Source organism: Onthophagus taurus, chromosome 10, assembly GCF_036711975.1.
Source record: "Onthophagus taurus isolate NC chromosome 10, IU_Otau_3.0, whole genome shotgun sequence".
NCBI classification, from domain to species: Eukaryota; Metazoa; Arthropoda; class Insecta; order Coleoptera; family Scarabaeidae; genus Onthophagus; species Onthophagus taurus.
Window position 1 is genome coordinate 4182388 of NC_091975.1, and position 14659 is coordinate 4197046.

The following is a 14659-nucleotide window of genomic DNA, read 5'->3' on the forward strand; positions in this document are numbered from 1 at the left end:
TTAAGAAATAGGTCAGGGCGTGTTGAATTGCAGGCTCGCGGCTGTGACAAGGATTATCATCTCTCGTCGATAGGGCGCACTATCTCACCGTTTCTCTATTCTTCTCCCTCTTCAAGCCTTTTTTCGCTGTGAAGTTGTTTTACCGGGCGTTAGTCTTATCAGCAATACAATTTTACGCGCAATATCGGCGGCAGCACATGCGGCCGGAAAATGAACCCGGCACCTCCGCCAAAACGCTCAACCGGTTACGTGCACTCAAATTTTAGATTTCCCGTCATTCTTCCGAAGCGATACCGGCACCGTTTCGCACAAAAATCAATATCGGCAATGAGGGCATACTACGTAGGTACTGCGGTTGCACGGGCGGGCGTAACGGCCCGGAATACCGAGCTATCACCGCTCGTTGTAAAGATAACGGTCTACATAAGCTTTTTGTATTACTATAACGGTCGCGTATGCAAATTCTGGTCAGGTTACGACCCGCCCCGGTCGTTTCACTCTGCGTTTTTCTTTCCGAACGACACGTTTAATAAGCGCCACGATTCTAGCCTTTTCAACCAATCGCCTTCACAACGTCATCAACTTTTTCTCCCCGTTTACCAGTTAAAAAATTCTTTTACACCTCGAAAAAGTCAACTTTCGCCATAAATTATTTCGATTTAAATTGCAAATTGCTCCGCTAACCCGGAGCCGCCTGCTTCCCACGGTCGTTGTTGCCACCATTGCATGCATACATAAAATATTTAATTTGTAACTTTTCTTCTTTAATTGTTGACGACCCCTAAAACCAAAAAAAAAAATAACAAAAAGCCTTATTGTCACTTCAGATGTTGGAGTTAACGAGTTCGAATTTAATCGAAATCGTTCGGTTTAAGAACAAAAAAGCCGATATCGAATTAGGGATGATGAATAAAATCGTCAATTAGTTAGACGGGCAACACCTCGCGGATGGGAAAATCAATTTGCACGAACAGTCGACGTCGAATTTAATCGAATTCTGATCTCGCTCGAGTTGCCCTCGACCGTGTGTGCCGTAATGGCTTCTTCGTAGAATTAATCAAGTCCTCATAATGTTCCTGAAGGCCCATAGATGCGAATTCGCCCGCGTACCGAGCCATTGTGAGCTTAATTGATTAATTGCCGATGGTGTCGATAACAAAAGCCAATAAAGCTCCCGTTTTTATACCGATTCGTACTCGGTGGTAAAACTACACGAAATCCCAAACCGAGGGAAAACCGCCCACGTAACGATAGACAAAAGGGAGAATAACAGAAAATGAAAAGAAGAATTAAAAAGAACCGTCCAATGACGGCATCGCGAAGTTCGAGATTTATTTTCAATAGTTGCCGCGGTATCCCGCCTATAAATTCTCGTTTAGCCGTGCACTAAATCTTACGTTGGCCAGCCATGAATAATTGTTGGTGATTTATGGCAGCTTTCGCGTCTAATATCGTGTTTAATTTTTGCTTCAACCCGTAGAATGATGAAATTCCCAAACAAAAAATTGTATCGTTATTCAACGGCGGGATATCAACTTCAAATAGATTCTAAAGAAACACGACCGTCGAAAAGGGGGAGAAGAAGTTATAAGGAGGGAAGCGTTACGTCCGACGTGTGTCTTCGCTTACAGATGAGATCCGTCGGATTGAGTCGGCTTCGCCGTTTTTTCTTCACGAAACGATTACCGAACCTTCCACGATACTGATGTCGCGCAAATATTCCCATAAATATCCTTCGACTGGTATTTACATGTCTCCTTTTCGTCACCATCAGCACCCATTATTCTCGGATTGTATTTCGTTACGTTAACACAAGACATTTTGTATTCTAAATTATTTATGTTAACACATATTTTCATCGTAATTTTTCAAGTATAAAGCCGGTGATCGGGCACCAAGTCCAGATAATATAAGTAATTGTTAGAATAAGATATCAATATTTGATGCATTTTAGTGATGGAACGGATAGAGATTTTGCGAAAAGCCGGATACTGGATATCCGGTTATCCGGCATATCTATCCGGCCATTATGGTTATAATTTCTGGTACCCTTTTGAAGTAATACCCTACATTGCCACATTACTGTGGTATTTGAATAAAAATGAAATTAATAAGAAGGCTGATAAGATATGAACTTTTTTAAAACGTGTCGGTTCATTGGTAAGAGGACACTCTTATAAACACCTTGGGAAATTTTCATACTCATATTCCAAGAAGTGGATTTTATACGAATTTTTAAAACTTAATCGGCGAAAATTGCAAAACTCGAAAAAATTGTCGATTATTTCAAAGAATTTCTCAAGAACTAAAAGTGATTTTTCAAAACGACTTTTTGCATTAAGAAGAGGTTACTTAAAACTAATAATCGAAAGTGATAACAGGGACAATTCTGTTAGTAATGAATGTGATGATGAATTACAAGCGAGGAGAAGGAAACTAGATGAAACTGCAACTCGAGATTTTTATATATCGCATTGGGATTGTTACAATGAGGTTGCTAAGGACAAACCTGATATAAATAAAGTTGTATTCAATGAAAAAAGTCCTAATGGGGTTGAACTTGATTATTATCTGCAGTGTCTAACACCTAAAATAGATACTAATTCCTGTGAATGGTGTAGTACTAAGTAATAGGTTTTTAATATGAAACAATTTTTGGTAACTATCCGGTATCAGGCCGGATTTAAAAAAATGGCCGGATAGTTGCCGAATATCCGTTCCACCACTCATTGCAAAATGATATGATGCACTCAAAACGTCCTCCTTAACACTTAACTGGTCACGTAGACACAAGTTGATCCCGAGTGGGCAATATGTATCACGCACATACTTAACCTATTTTCTGCAAGTCAGGTTATTATCCAAGAATAACGGGTATTTGAAGGTTCAAGTTTTCTTAAATGTTCTCTAACTCTTAACTCTAACATATCAGAATCTAATGATTAAGTATGTTTAAACGAATATAATTTTGGGATTTGAATATGTAATATCACTCTAGATTCCTTCACAATTAGTAGGCTAACAGATAAATTTTGCTAAACTGCTGACAAAGCTTTATTATTGATGTGCAATAGTAAAAAAAGATTCTTTGTCCTGATCATAATTTTATAAAAAGTAATGAATTGTTTTTGTGCTCTTTACGACTATTATTTTCAATACAATATTTGTGCTTTTTACAACATCAAAAGGATTTTGAAATAATAAAAATCCAGCATTCCTGAAATTTTTTGAGGGTTCACCTTTATTGAGTTATTGAGTCAATTGCCAACTAAAAATTCCTTTAAATGTTTTACTTTCATACAATATTTAAAGATAAAATATGAATTTCAATACAATCCTTCAACTAGTATTTGCTTTGTTTCATTTCTCGTCGACATCAGCCCCCATTATTTTCGGATTGTAATTCTTTACGTACAGATTCTTTATTGGTATTTGCCATTTTCGTTAGTTATTCATCAATATCAATATAGAGAGATATTTCTAGTAATTGAACAGTTAAAACAAACTTTTTTTCCAATAAAACTTTGATTCAATACATTGTTTGATTTGATTGAGTAATATTGTTATAAATGTTCTATATAATTCATGTTACTCTACCTTTATCTCTTAGCTTTAGTGCTCTCTAAATCGTAATCTGACCTCCGTATTGTGCTCGAGTAGCATTAATACATTTGACGCCGTCCTTCACGTAACCGCGTCCACAAAGCAAGTGGCGTAACATAATCCAGTGACGTAGGGTTTCAGAGATGCGACTCCCATATTTTTTATAAACGACGTAATAAAGCGTCCGGCTAAAATAAGTTCTAGAATCACGCGTAAGAAACGGGCGTCTGTGTATATTGCTTTTTCTCCGTTAGCGAAGGATCCCGGATCATTGATTCGCCGTAAAGGATGCCGCCGATGTGACGCAATATGTTCCCGGGGGGAATCGGGATTGAACCGGAGCCGACGAAATGCTTCTAAATCTCGGCGGTAATAACTATAAATCTCCCGGACGCATGCCTCCTTATCTTCCGGTCGCCTGATCATTTTTGCTTAGCAGCTGCTGTTTCGTGGAGGAAAACAATTTTCGTCGCTTATTGAAAACTGGGGGCAAATTATTTGTTTAAACTTGCCCCGGAGACGACCAGTTTATTGGTAGTAAAGTTTCGAAGGCAGCCCGTTTCATTTTAGCATAATAAAACTTCTATCATGTTATTCAGTAGTTTTATGAGGCACGCGATAGCTTAGGTGATATTGCATTGCCACGTGAGTTGAGTTAAACGGTCGTTAAGTTTCTATTTACGCATTTAAGATGTACTTCCATTTAAAGGTTCTACTTTTATTTCGATCTTCCGAAATCTATAGCAACGACGCACTCCTACTGGATATTTAACAAGCTTAATGAACATTAATCAACGGACCCTTTATACCCGTGAACAACGGATTTAGGGGGGGCCAATCCCTACCACCTCTTGTTTCCCGGCCTTTACATTTCTTTTGTTCTCGCCTCATTGTTCGCGTCGTGAATGTGCTCGACTATTTCTACGTTTTTCCACTCATTACTCGGATTAGATTGGTCGGATAAAATTTCAAGTAAGTAAAAAAGAAATTGAGGTTAACGCTGAAAGAATGTATGGGATAGGTAGAAGCAAATAAAGTCAATCTTGAGGGTCTTGCTTATAGTTTCCGCATGACTCGAGTAGATAGCATGCGAACTTCTGGCCCAGTGACTGGGGCGGGTCGCGTTTGGCACCCTCCGGCTTTATCCCCACCCTGCAGGTTCTAGCATGAACCCTCGTGCGGCGCGTGTTCGCACAAGTTACCTGCATTGCACGGGCTCGGGTCACCTGACAGGACCGTCCGGGTCGCATTCAAATTCAATTTGTTGATTAACGCAACCGCTGACGGTACAACGCTACCGGAATAGATCATCAGCATGAATTTGCGCAGGACTTAACTCTATCGCAACCTGCAATTAGATACTGTAGCGTAGTATAGTTACACAGATCGTTCAATATTCTCTACGTTATTCTCGATACAATACTATTATAATCAAGTAATCTTCTTAATATGTTATTCGCTGAACCCTAAGAAAAATAACCCAACAAGATTTTATTGCGTTTCCGGAAAACAATCTTTAAAAAGCTGAATCAGATTTTTATCCAATTTCCTCGAATCATGTAAACAAATTCGCTTTCTTGTTTACCTTTCTAACGTTACTTACTCCTACAGGTTTTCTCAAGATAAAGCACGTAATTTCATTTCAAATATTACTTAAATACAAATTTAAAAGAATTTATTTATTTAGTTCCGGTTTAAACGTAAATAAATAAATACTTGAAAGAAAGATGTTAGTTTATTTAAGTTTCTCGATGGCATCGATATTTGTCTCTGTTAAATAATGCAGAGTAGAGAGTAAAGTCGCTCAGCTTCAGTGGCTGTATATCAGAGGGGCGGAAGTAAACGGAAGGAGGGTCGGGTCCTGTTCCTGCAGGATCTGCCGCTCATCCATTGTTCAGCATAATTTAGGCGGGAGTCAAACCGGAGAGGGCCGCGCGGCGCAAACATTTTTATTTCCTGCCCGCGCTCTAAATGTAAATGCGAAACGGCTCGATCTCGTAGCGAAACTCCGTCTTGAAGATACGTGCTGGATTTTTAAGGAAAATTCGCAAAATCCTAGATACAGAGAATTGGTTATTATTATTCCACTGTCAGTATTCATTTAAATTGTTAATTAAAATTATGCTGAAACCTCGTTACAAATTACCGTTATAAACCGCATATTAATATTGAACATTAAACCAATTATATATTCGAAATTCCACACTATTTTTTTTAGCAACAAAATCAACAAATTTCAATTAGCAAAAATAATTTCACATGATTTGATTTTAGTATTTTTTAACCAAAATAAAACGCTTTGAAATGTTGTACTTCTTTATTAGATGGATATATTTCTTTATTCTACCGGTTGCGATCCTGGTTAGACCATCTTCGGGAAACTTTCGAAAACGGTAGAATAAAGAAATATATCCATCTAATAAAGAAGTACAACATTTCAAAGCGTTTTATTTTGGTTTTAGTATTCTTGTTGGGAATGTTATTTTTATATCTTGAAAGGGTCAATTTCGTTGCGGTCATTTCATTAAAAATTAAATTTATCGGACGGTAGGTGAGAAAAGCTCGTTCTGCCAGCGACGGCTTGTTACATAAACACGACACGAAAGGGACGCGTGACTCGCGATAAGCCCGCTTCGGTTAAACGTCCACGGATTTACGTGCAAGCGACTGATGTTCGTATAAATTCGGACGACAATCAGGTCAACGATAACTCAACTCAGCCCGGGCGGAAGCGAGTTTAAACGATTTGCGCAAACAAAAAACATGCAGAATTTGTCAACTGTGCTAAATTTAAAACTTTAAACAACGCTACTACCATTCGTAAATGTTGGTAAAACGTTTGTAACTGTTCAAACGTTGTTGTACTCAAAACCTATAGGGTATGGATAGAGTTGGTTGTAAATCTTGGTTCGCAGCGCCATCGCGGTGTACTAAAACGTACGTTCCCGCTGTGAAACAAACTTCCACGCCACGACAAACACCAGGGACAGAAATACGACCGTCGCACCTATCCCAGTTTTCAATTTCGCCCGGACTACTCCGGGATATAATATATAACGTTGTCGTTAACATGGAACCTCGGTAAATACTTCAGCGTGAAGTGTACGGACGACCGGCATGGGAATAGTGCGCTGAGTGTCATCCCTCTGCTCTGACCCTCTGGCGGCGTTACACGACATACAAACAATCACAAAACCAAAACCGTTACTGCTAGAAACAGCGCGAATTGAAACGTCTAGAAAAATGTTTAAGTAAGGAACGGAATTTCAATCCCGTATGCGTTATTATCTTTATCCTCCCGATAAGTTTATCGGCCGGATACTTATCAGGTAGATTTATCGGTATATTGTACATCCGGCCAATTTTTTTTCATTTAGGCAAATTTAACGTGTTCCATCTTGTAACCCAATACGATTAAAGGTCGTAGATTGTTTGGATTTATTGTTTCGTTGTTTGCGCTTTTATCTCGTTGCATGCGTGATTGATAACAGTTCAATTTTGTCATCCATGTGGAACTAATCGCATCACCTCGACTGCAAACGAACTCGGCAAAATCGAACTAAATTAATGCGTCCGAAAACGCATACTAAACGCAAAGCAATCTAATAAAAAACGATTGTGTCAAAAAGCGCTTCGATCTTTCCTGGATGACGTGAGTAAACATTTCAAAATCAAGCTATTATCTTTTATAAAACAATTTAACTTGGAAATACTTTACGAATAGAAAATTTTCAATTGAGTGATTTAGAGGGCTAACAAGGCATCCGAAACACGTATAAATTGTTTTCATATCCGCCTTAATCCCTCCCTAGTTCCGCAAATTCCAATTACCCGCACAAAGGGGTGGATATCAGAGACGTGGGAGTTCTGGGCCATATTAAAATCGGTCCGTGCCGCAACCCTCGTGGCATGCTCTTCTTCGATCGGCTAATATCCGTTCAAAGGTGGTAAACGCAGTTCGACCCCGTTTAATTGCGTTTAAATACGGGCAGGGCGGACGACCACCGAGTAGCCTGATAAGTTGCCTCAACCCGGTTCCCCATTTTCGAAAAGCGAAACTGTGCAAGACCCCGATTCGGTGGAGATAAACTCGGTTCTCCCTCGGTCCCATGTATGTAAATATCACGTCGGGGACTAGTTAATATTTCGCCTTGGAAGGGCTCTGCACATCCCAGAATCCGAAGTAAGCCAAAAACAAATGAAGTACATCGGATAGCAGCTTCCGCAAATTAATTGCAGCTTCCGGGGAACGAATTACGTGCTCGCATTAAATTACCGAGCGAAATATCGGATTTACCGATGGTGCTGGGTTTGTTTTCTTTTTTGTGCGACAGAGAATGCGATTCACGTCACATGTGGAGTGCTCTTAGATCTTGCGAGCACCTCTAAAGTTGGATGCCAGTATCTGAAGGGTGCGGTGGGGTGGGCAGCAAACACACAAGGAAAGTAGAGATGCAAACTTGAAAGACGAGATTTGTAAAGAAACGCTTTAACAAAATAAAGTAAATTCTTAGCGGACGCCTCGTTTTTGACACTTTTCAGTCTTTAAGCTTCTATTTAGATGAAATCGACTGCAGGACTACGACGTGAATGGCGCAATCGCGAGGTATTCACCGGCAGCCGGAAAATAAAATGTAAATTGTGGCCGCGCGCCCCTGAATGCAAATGCACGCGCTGCAAATGGGGAAAAAATTACGAGACCTATTCCTGAAATTACTCCTTTCAACGTGTGTGCACGCGCCCGACTGAAAGAAGTCCGTCGGCTGAAGGATACTTGAAAATTCAGTGCGATTCAACGTTTACTGTAACGGAAATAACTCTTTACCAGAGATTCTTTTTCTCTTACTCTCTCATTAATTTCGTCACTGCCATACAAGTTTAACAAACAAGTACATACATTCTTTGAATAAAAATTTTATATACGTCTTTATTTATTACGTAAGATATGCAGATTAAAATAAATTTGTATTTTCAAAGTAGGTATGTCACAATTTGAGGTGGAAAACGAACGCGAAGCACGTTGGCACGTTCTCCGTAGGAATTAAGTCGCTGTCTTAATTATGCAGACGCCCCAAATTCGCGGACTGGAAAATTATACCGGGTGTACGTGAGAATCTTTCGCGGTAGCATAATTACTTCTTCGGGCCAGGCATAGGAAGGATTGTGGCGATAATTGAGTACTAATTGCGGAGCCGAGTGGATCCCGCATCCGGTATTTTCAGAATTGGGATTCCTCACAAAAGGGGCACGACGCTTAGCCCCTCTGGGATTGGAAAAACCCGGTTGAAGGATTCGTGTGACAGCTTGTGTAGGGTCGCGACCCTCCTTCAACATTCGTCTTCCAATTTTAGTATTTAAATCGGAACATGAGATCCTGTTTTATCTGATTAGGGACTTTGGGTTACGGAAATGTTCGATTAAATGTAATCAATTATTTTAAATTAAACTAAATTCTTCAATTTATTTCTCGCTTTTATTTCTTTTTCGTTTGCCTTTTGTAATGACATCTCTTTATAGGGAATTTTCGCGACGCGCCTAATATTCATCACGCCCTCGACTTTATATTCACCCAGCTCCGTGGAAAATATAACCAGGTAGCTGGGAGATTTATAACAAAGGACGGCTGCGAGCCTGTTTCATAAAACAAGTGGAAGCAAACGATTTTTCAGGATTCGCGTTCGAGCTTGGGCTTAAGTTGAGAATACACCTCGCGAATATTAAGGCAAAACGTGACCTCTTCTAGTCAAGCCAAGGTTTTTGCTCATCCCAAAAGCCAACTTGCAATTTATTCGGTTAACTCAAAAACGTATTAAAACAAGTTCAACGTTTCTTAAATAATCCGTGGGAATAAAATCCTCACCCTCGTTACGGTTTTACAGGATAATTACCATCCTAATCTCGAACAAACAATCTCAAGGGGAGTGGAGCGTAATGGATTTATTCATTAAACAATCGATAAACAATTACGTCGAGAACGCGGACCCATTAAATGACGTTTAAGATAAAATATTCATGTCGCTCAGAATTAATATTTCTTGTGTCTTGATTTTTGCTCTCATCTGACAAGGTCTTAAGAATGGTGCGGGAGTTAGAAGGAAAATTGAACCGAAATGGGGTAAAACAAATGATTAGCTAGAGGCGCCGCGTATGTGCTTGTAGAGGGCGTTTCGACGTCGTTATTGTTCCGCCCCAGATCCGAGCGTCTATCGAGTCAGCCGCCTCGCAGGAAATCGGGCTGAGAAACGTCGAAATGCTCGCATTATAAATACACCAGACAATGAGGCTGAATTTCGGTGCGATAAATTCCCATTATTTGCTGGTGCGCTTCGGCGTCCGCTCGACGTCGACGCCGTGCCGCGCCGCCGGTTTTATTATTTCGCACAGCGCGTTGCATAAATTTCCTGCATCGTGGCGAGGGCACGTTTCTATCCGATCGATGGTTTAAACTAAACGTCTCCCGCAAAAATTGCATCCGACTTTTACTCTATAATTATGGTTCGAAAAAAAAACATTCCACATACCAACGTCATCGATACAAATTATTGAGCTACATTCGGAAACCATGTTTACAGTCCCGTCAAACGTTCGTTTGTTGTTTACTTGAACGGGGTGTTGTAAACGCGACCATCGACATCGATACCAGAATTAATCATATAAGCGATATAGATATAGCGGCTGCCCGCACACAATATGTAATTCTGATGGGTGATGTGTAGATAACGTTCATGTCGATCCCCAAACCATGTAAACGAAATAATCGCCATCAAAAATTAACAATAAATGCATTAAAGCTTCCAACTCTATTTTAAATTTGTGTAAATTTGTGTTCATCGAATAACATTTTTGGAGGCCCCAGCTTTATGTTAACTAACGTCTTTGGAAAATCAAAGAAAATCAGAATGGGAAATAAAGCTAGAATAGTACAGTGTGTTAATTAATTATCATACCCGACGTCATCATTGCAAGTATGCAACCAATATCACAATGCAATACGCATCATACGAAAATCGCGTATTGCAGTAAAAATACTGTGATATTGGTTGCATCCTTGCAATGATGACGTCTGGTACGATAATTAATTAACACACTGTATATATATTCATAATAACATATATAGTAATAGATTTGATTTGGTAATCGCAATGCTAAAACGATTAATAAAAAATCGTCAAAGCTGATTTGACGTATTTATTCAGTTAATTTATACTAATGTAAATGCACCATTGTTAAAGGTAATCTTTTAATCGTTTGAAATAATTGTCTATTTGAATGATAGAGATTGTTAAAAACGGACGTTCAATACGAGTTAAATTTTTGTTGTTCATTCATTACATTATATTCTGGATGCAAAACGGGGAATACTCTTAACAAAGTAATAAAGCATTTTCTTTAAACTCACGTTAATTCCATCACAGAATAAATGCACCTTTTAATCGAATATCGATATCGACGCAACATTGCACAATACATAGAAAATATCGAAACACCTATAATTAGACGCATATTTTTTGTGTGATATATTGATCTAAATGTCAACGATCAATCATTCGGTATGATAGTTGAAAGAATGTAATATCCTATAAATCAAATAGACCAATAGATAACCCATTGTGGGGGGCCAGCTAAAGTCCATAATCGTTAATTAAAGGTACACCATAATTCAGGACTAGAAGGCAGGGTGTAGGTACGGGGCATTATTATATTTCAGCGGCACTCCATAGTAGCCGTCCAACCGCCACATAGCTCAGGGCGTCGTGGTGCCCGCATTGTTCGCATCAGTTTGCGGACAGCTTCAAATTTACGCCGCCAAAAGGACGGCCTCGTAATTTAGACGACTCGACCGACGTCGCGCTTCTCCCATAGAATCCAAAAGAGTGCTTTATTACATTCTCACTTTTTCGAGTGGTTTCGGTTGCTTAACTCTGCATCATCATTAAAGGAAGAAGAAACTCAGAAAAAGGTTTTTTCGAGATTTGATTCCTTTTAACCCGCTAAATAAACCGCCTGGGAAGTTTTAATTTTTCCAACGAACCGATCTTTGAGGAGGAGAAAAAACTTTTTTACTCCCGCAATTAAGAAGTGGCGGGACAAAAAAGGGAAAGATAAAAACTTTGTCGTAGATAGAGTTAATGCCAATTAAGAGATAAACAAGAGCAATAGCGGACGCCATTCTTTTGCTTCTTAATATTATCTTATCACGGAAAACAATTTTATAAAAAGGATTATTATCGCTGTAATCAAATGGTTACTAGAACCGTAATATTACACATTACTATTTTACTATTTCTAATAAAACGTTTAAGTAATTTCGAGTTTTATGGCTTTAAATTTAAGGACGTACTCTGAATTGATTGGACTAGATTCAAATAAATGTACTTTATTTATAAGTAAAGTAATGGCTACAAATTTATATGTGTCTAGGGAATCTTCTTGGTATTTTAGCCTACATTATCAATGGGCAATTTGCGTGCAACCTGATTTCTGTCTCCATTTGTTAACGTGGACGCAGTATCATAGGTCCCTAGGGCAACGTCCCCCAGATTATGGAGTCGTGGTCATAGGACCCAGAGCTTTCCAGCCATCCTGCTGTGATTATGCGGTTGTTCTGTTTACAGCCGACGAGTTGACAGCCTGGAAATGGCCAGGAAATAGAGTTAACCTATCACAGGTCGCTTGAGGATGACTTTTCTTACTCAAACTTTTTTACTACGAGAACTTACAATCTAATCGTACCGTATAAATAATAAAAGTAAAAACTAAAAAGAAATATAAAACTATGAAAAGGAGAAAGAAAAAGAGAAGGGTGGTGTATAATTTAAGTTCGGTATTAAGTTATAATAGGCGTTGCGTGTCGAAGGGAGCGAATGCGGAAAAGTGCAACAATTTCGACGTTAATTTTGATTATCGTTTGATCTTGGGTTTTATTACTTTTTGAGGAAGTATTAAAAATACATTTCGAACTAAACGAAAAAAAAATCTAAATGTGCGTCACTCGTATGATTAATGTGGAGGGGCACCATTTCTTGAAGAGGTTTTTTTGTCGAATTCGCCGATTTCTTTCCGATCTTTTCCCCCAACGCGAGCGTTTTTCTTGAACTCCATCTACGGTTCCCGCTGCTTCCTTGTTTCCTTTAATGTCCTTAATTTGTCCGAACGTCAGAGGAAAAACTATTATCGTTCTTGTGAGTACAAATCGATGGGTTCGTTTTAACGTTTCCATTTTTTCCCACTCATATTTCGCCATTCATTCAAACTCGTATAGGGTTTTTCTCAAAATCTAAGTTTACTTACGAAACAAAAATAATTGATTTTATATGAAGAGATCAATAGAACTAGTTAAACACATGCGAATAGTTGCATGTGTTGAAGTGGACGAACGAGACGTTTACAGGTCTGGAGTGCCACAACTTCGCCTCCAGCACTAATCGATCTTATCCACAGTTAGAGAAGTTGTTCGTAACTCGGACGGGCCCTTCAAACTCGAAAAAGTTTCAGTACCCTCATACGTTTCGTGGTTCTTAACTTTAGTCTCGCTGTCTTACAGTTGCAACACCAAACCAAAGAAGCGCACAAAACAAAGTCCACCGAGGAATTTTTTGAGGAATTTCAGTTCTACGATTGTATTTTTAAATTAAGTCGATATTGGCGATTCCGGTTCTCTCTGCAAACCTCTCACGAACGCGTCGGAGTGCGACGTAATCCACTCTTGAAATTCTTCCAACGTCGCAACCCAATACTACGAATAGCTGCATTACCAACCGCGCGATTCGACGAGTTTCTTTTCGAACGAAATCCTAAATTGTTCGGTTATGGAGAAATAAACGAATCGGAATTTGTTTTTACAAATGTGATGATACTTCTTGGATTAATACTATTTTTAATCAAAATACTCAACTATTTTAGAATCTGCAGTACTCCGTTGCTATAGGATGTTAAGTTCTTGGATAAAAATAAGGAAATAGGTGATGAAATCTGGTATCAAGGTGGGAGTGTCAAAAAACGGTGATGTTGCAAATGAAGTAAATGACTCTATGCGTTGTCAATTACAAATTATGGTAGAGTGACGATCGATTAGGTTAGGTTGGAAAAGCTTGGGAAGCAAGCTATATTGGTACCCATCGAGAAACTAAGAAGAAAAGTGGAATTGAACAATCTTATAGGTCATTGCAACTCCTCAGCGTAAATAGAAAAATTCTGGACAGACATTAATAAAAAAAACTTTTATTAGTTGTATATATTGATGCTTAATTTTTGATACCAATTTAATAGACATCGAATAAATATCGTAAACGGAGATCAATGAAATTTATTTAATGAGTCATTACATAATGAATTTAATTTTATAATCCAGTAATGTGTATGAAAACATTTTAATGAACCTTTTCATCTAACTTCCATTAGCATTATATACGATACGCTTGTTAATTTTGAAATAATAAAAAAACAATGAATGCAATATCCATTTATTTCTTTTAACAGTACATTGAAACATCTACAACTCATTACATTTGAATTATTCATAATAATTTTTGCTGTTATCTATTCATTTAATATACATGGGCTATTATACTTTTTCTTTTATTATGATGGGATGGTTTGAAACATCAAAGAATTATTATAGTAATTGGAACAATTCTTCAGAAATCTTCTTACAAACCGATTATTTTGTAATTTAAGATAATATTTTTAACGAAACAGGAAAACAGCATTAAGATCGTTTATCAGTTTGGAAAATTGTTTGTAAATTATCTGTTCTGGTCGGTAACAGTTGTTGGAAAACTCGGAACGTCTTCCGAAAAAATGGGCGAAACAAACAACGTGATGTACGACCTTAGCAGGAAGAACTCTCCGTTAACAGTAAAAACAGAAATTTCGCTTTAAGTTAAATTGATGTCGTTCTTAGTGAAGTTTTGATATCGATTTATAATTATTCACTTCTCATTTATTCTAGGTTTTGGTAACTAAACTTTGATATTCCAATATTTATATATTTATATCTGAAAATATGGGATTTTCCGCGAACAATGCCCCAAACGTTTGAACAACAAAATAAAAG

The 14659-nt window shown here is 38.3% G+C and overlaps 1 protein-coding gene across 3 annotated transcripts in view; it reads left to right on the forward strand.

The window, feature by feature from the left end:
* Window positions 1-14659, forward strand: part of LOC111428467 (protein O-mannosyl-transferase TMTC1-like) — a 97469-nt gene that overhangs the window by 30265 nt on the left and 52545 nt on the right. The window contains exon 1 of one of the 3 annotated variants that reach the window (XM_023063993.2): window positions 4485-4575. The exons of the other annotated variants lie outside the window; for them this stretch is intronic. The gene's annotated coding sequence lies outside the window, so the exon portion shown is untranslated. Of the gene's footprint in view, window positions 1-4484; window positions 4576-14659 lie in introns of those variants that run through there. 3 annotated transcript variants of the gene reach the window in all.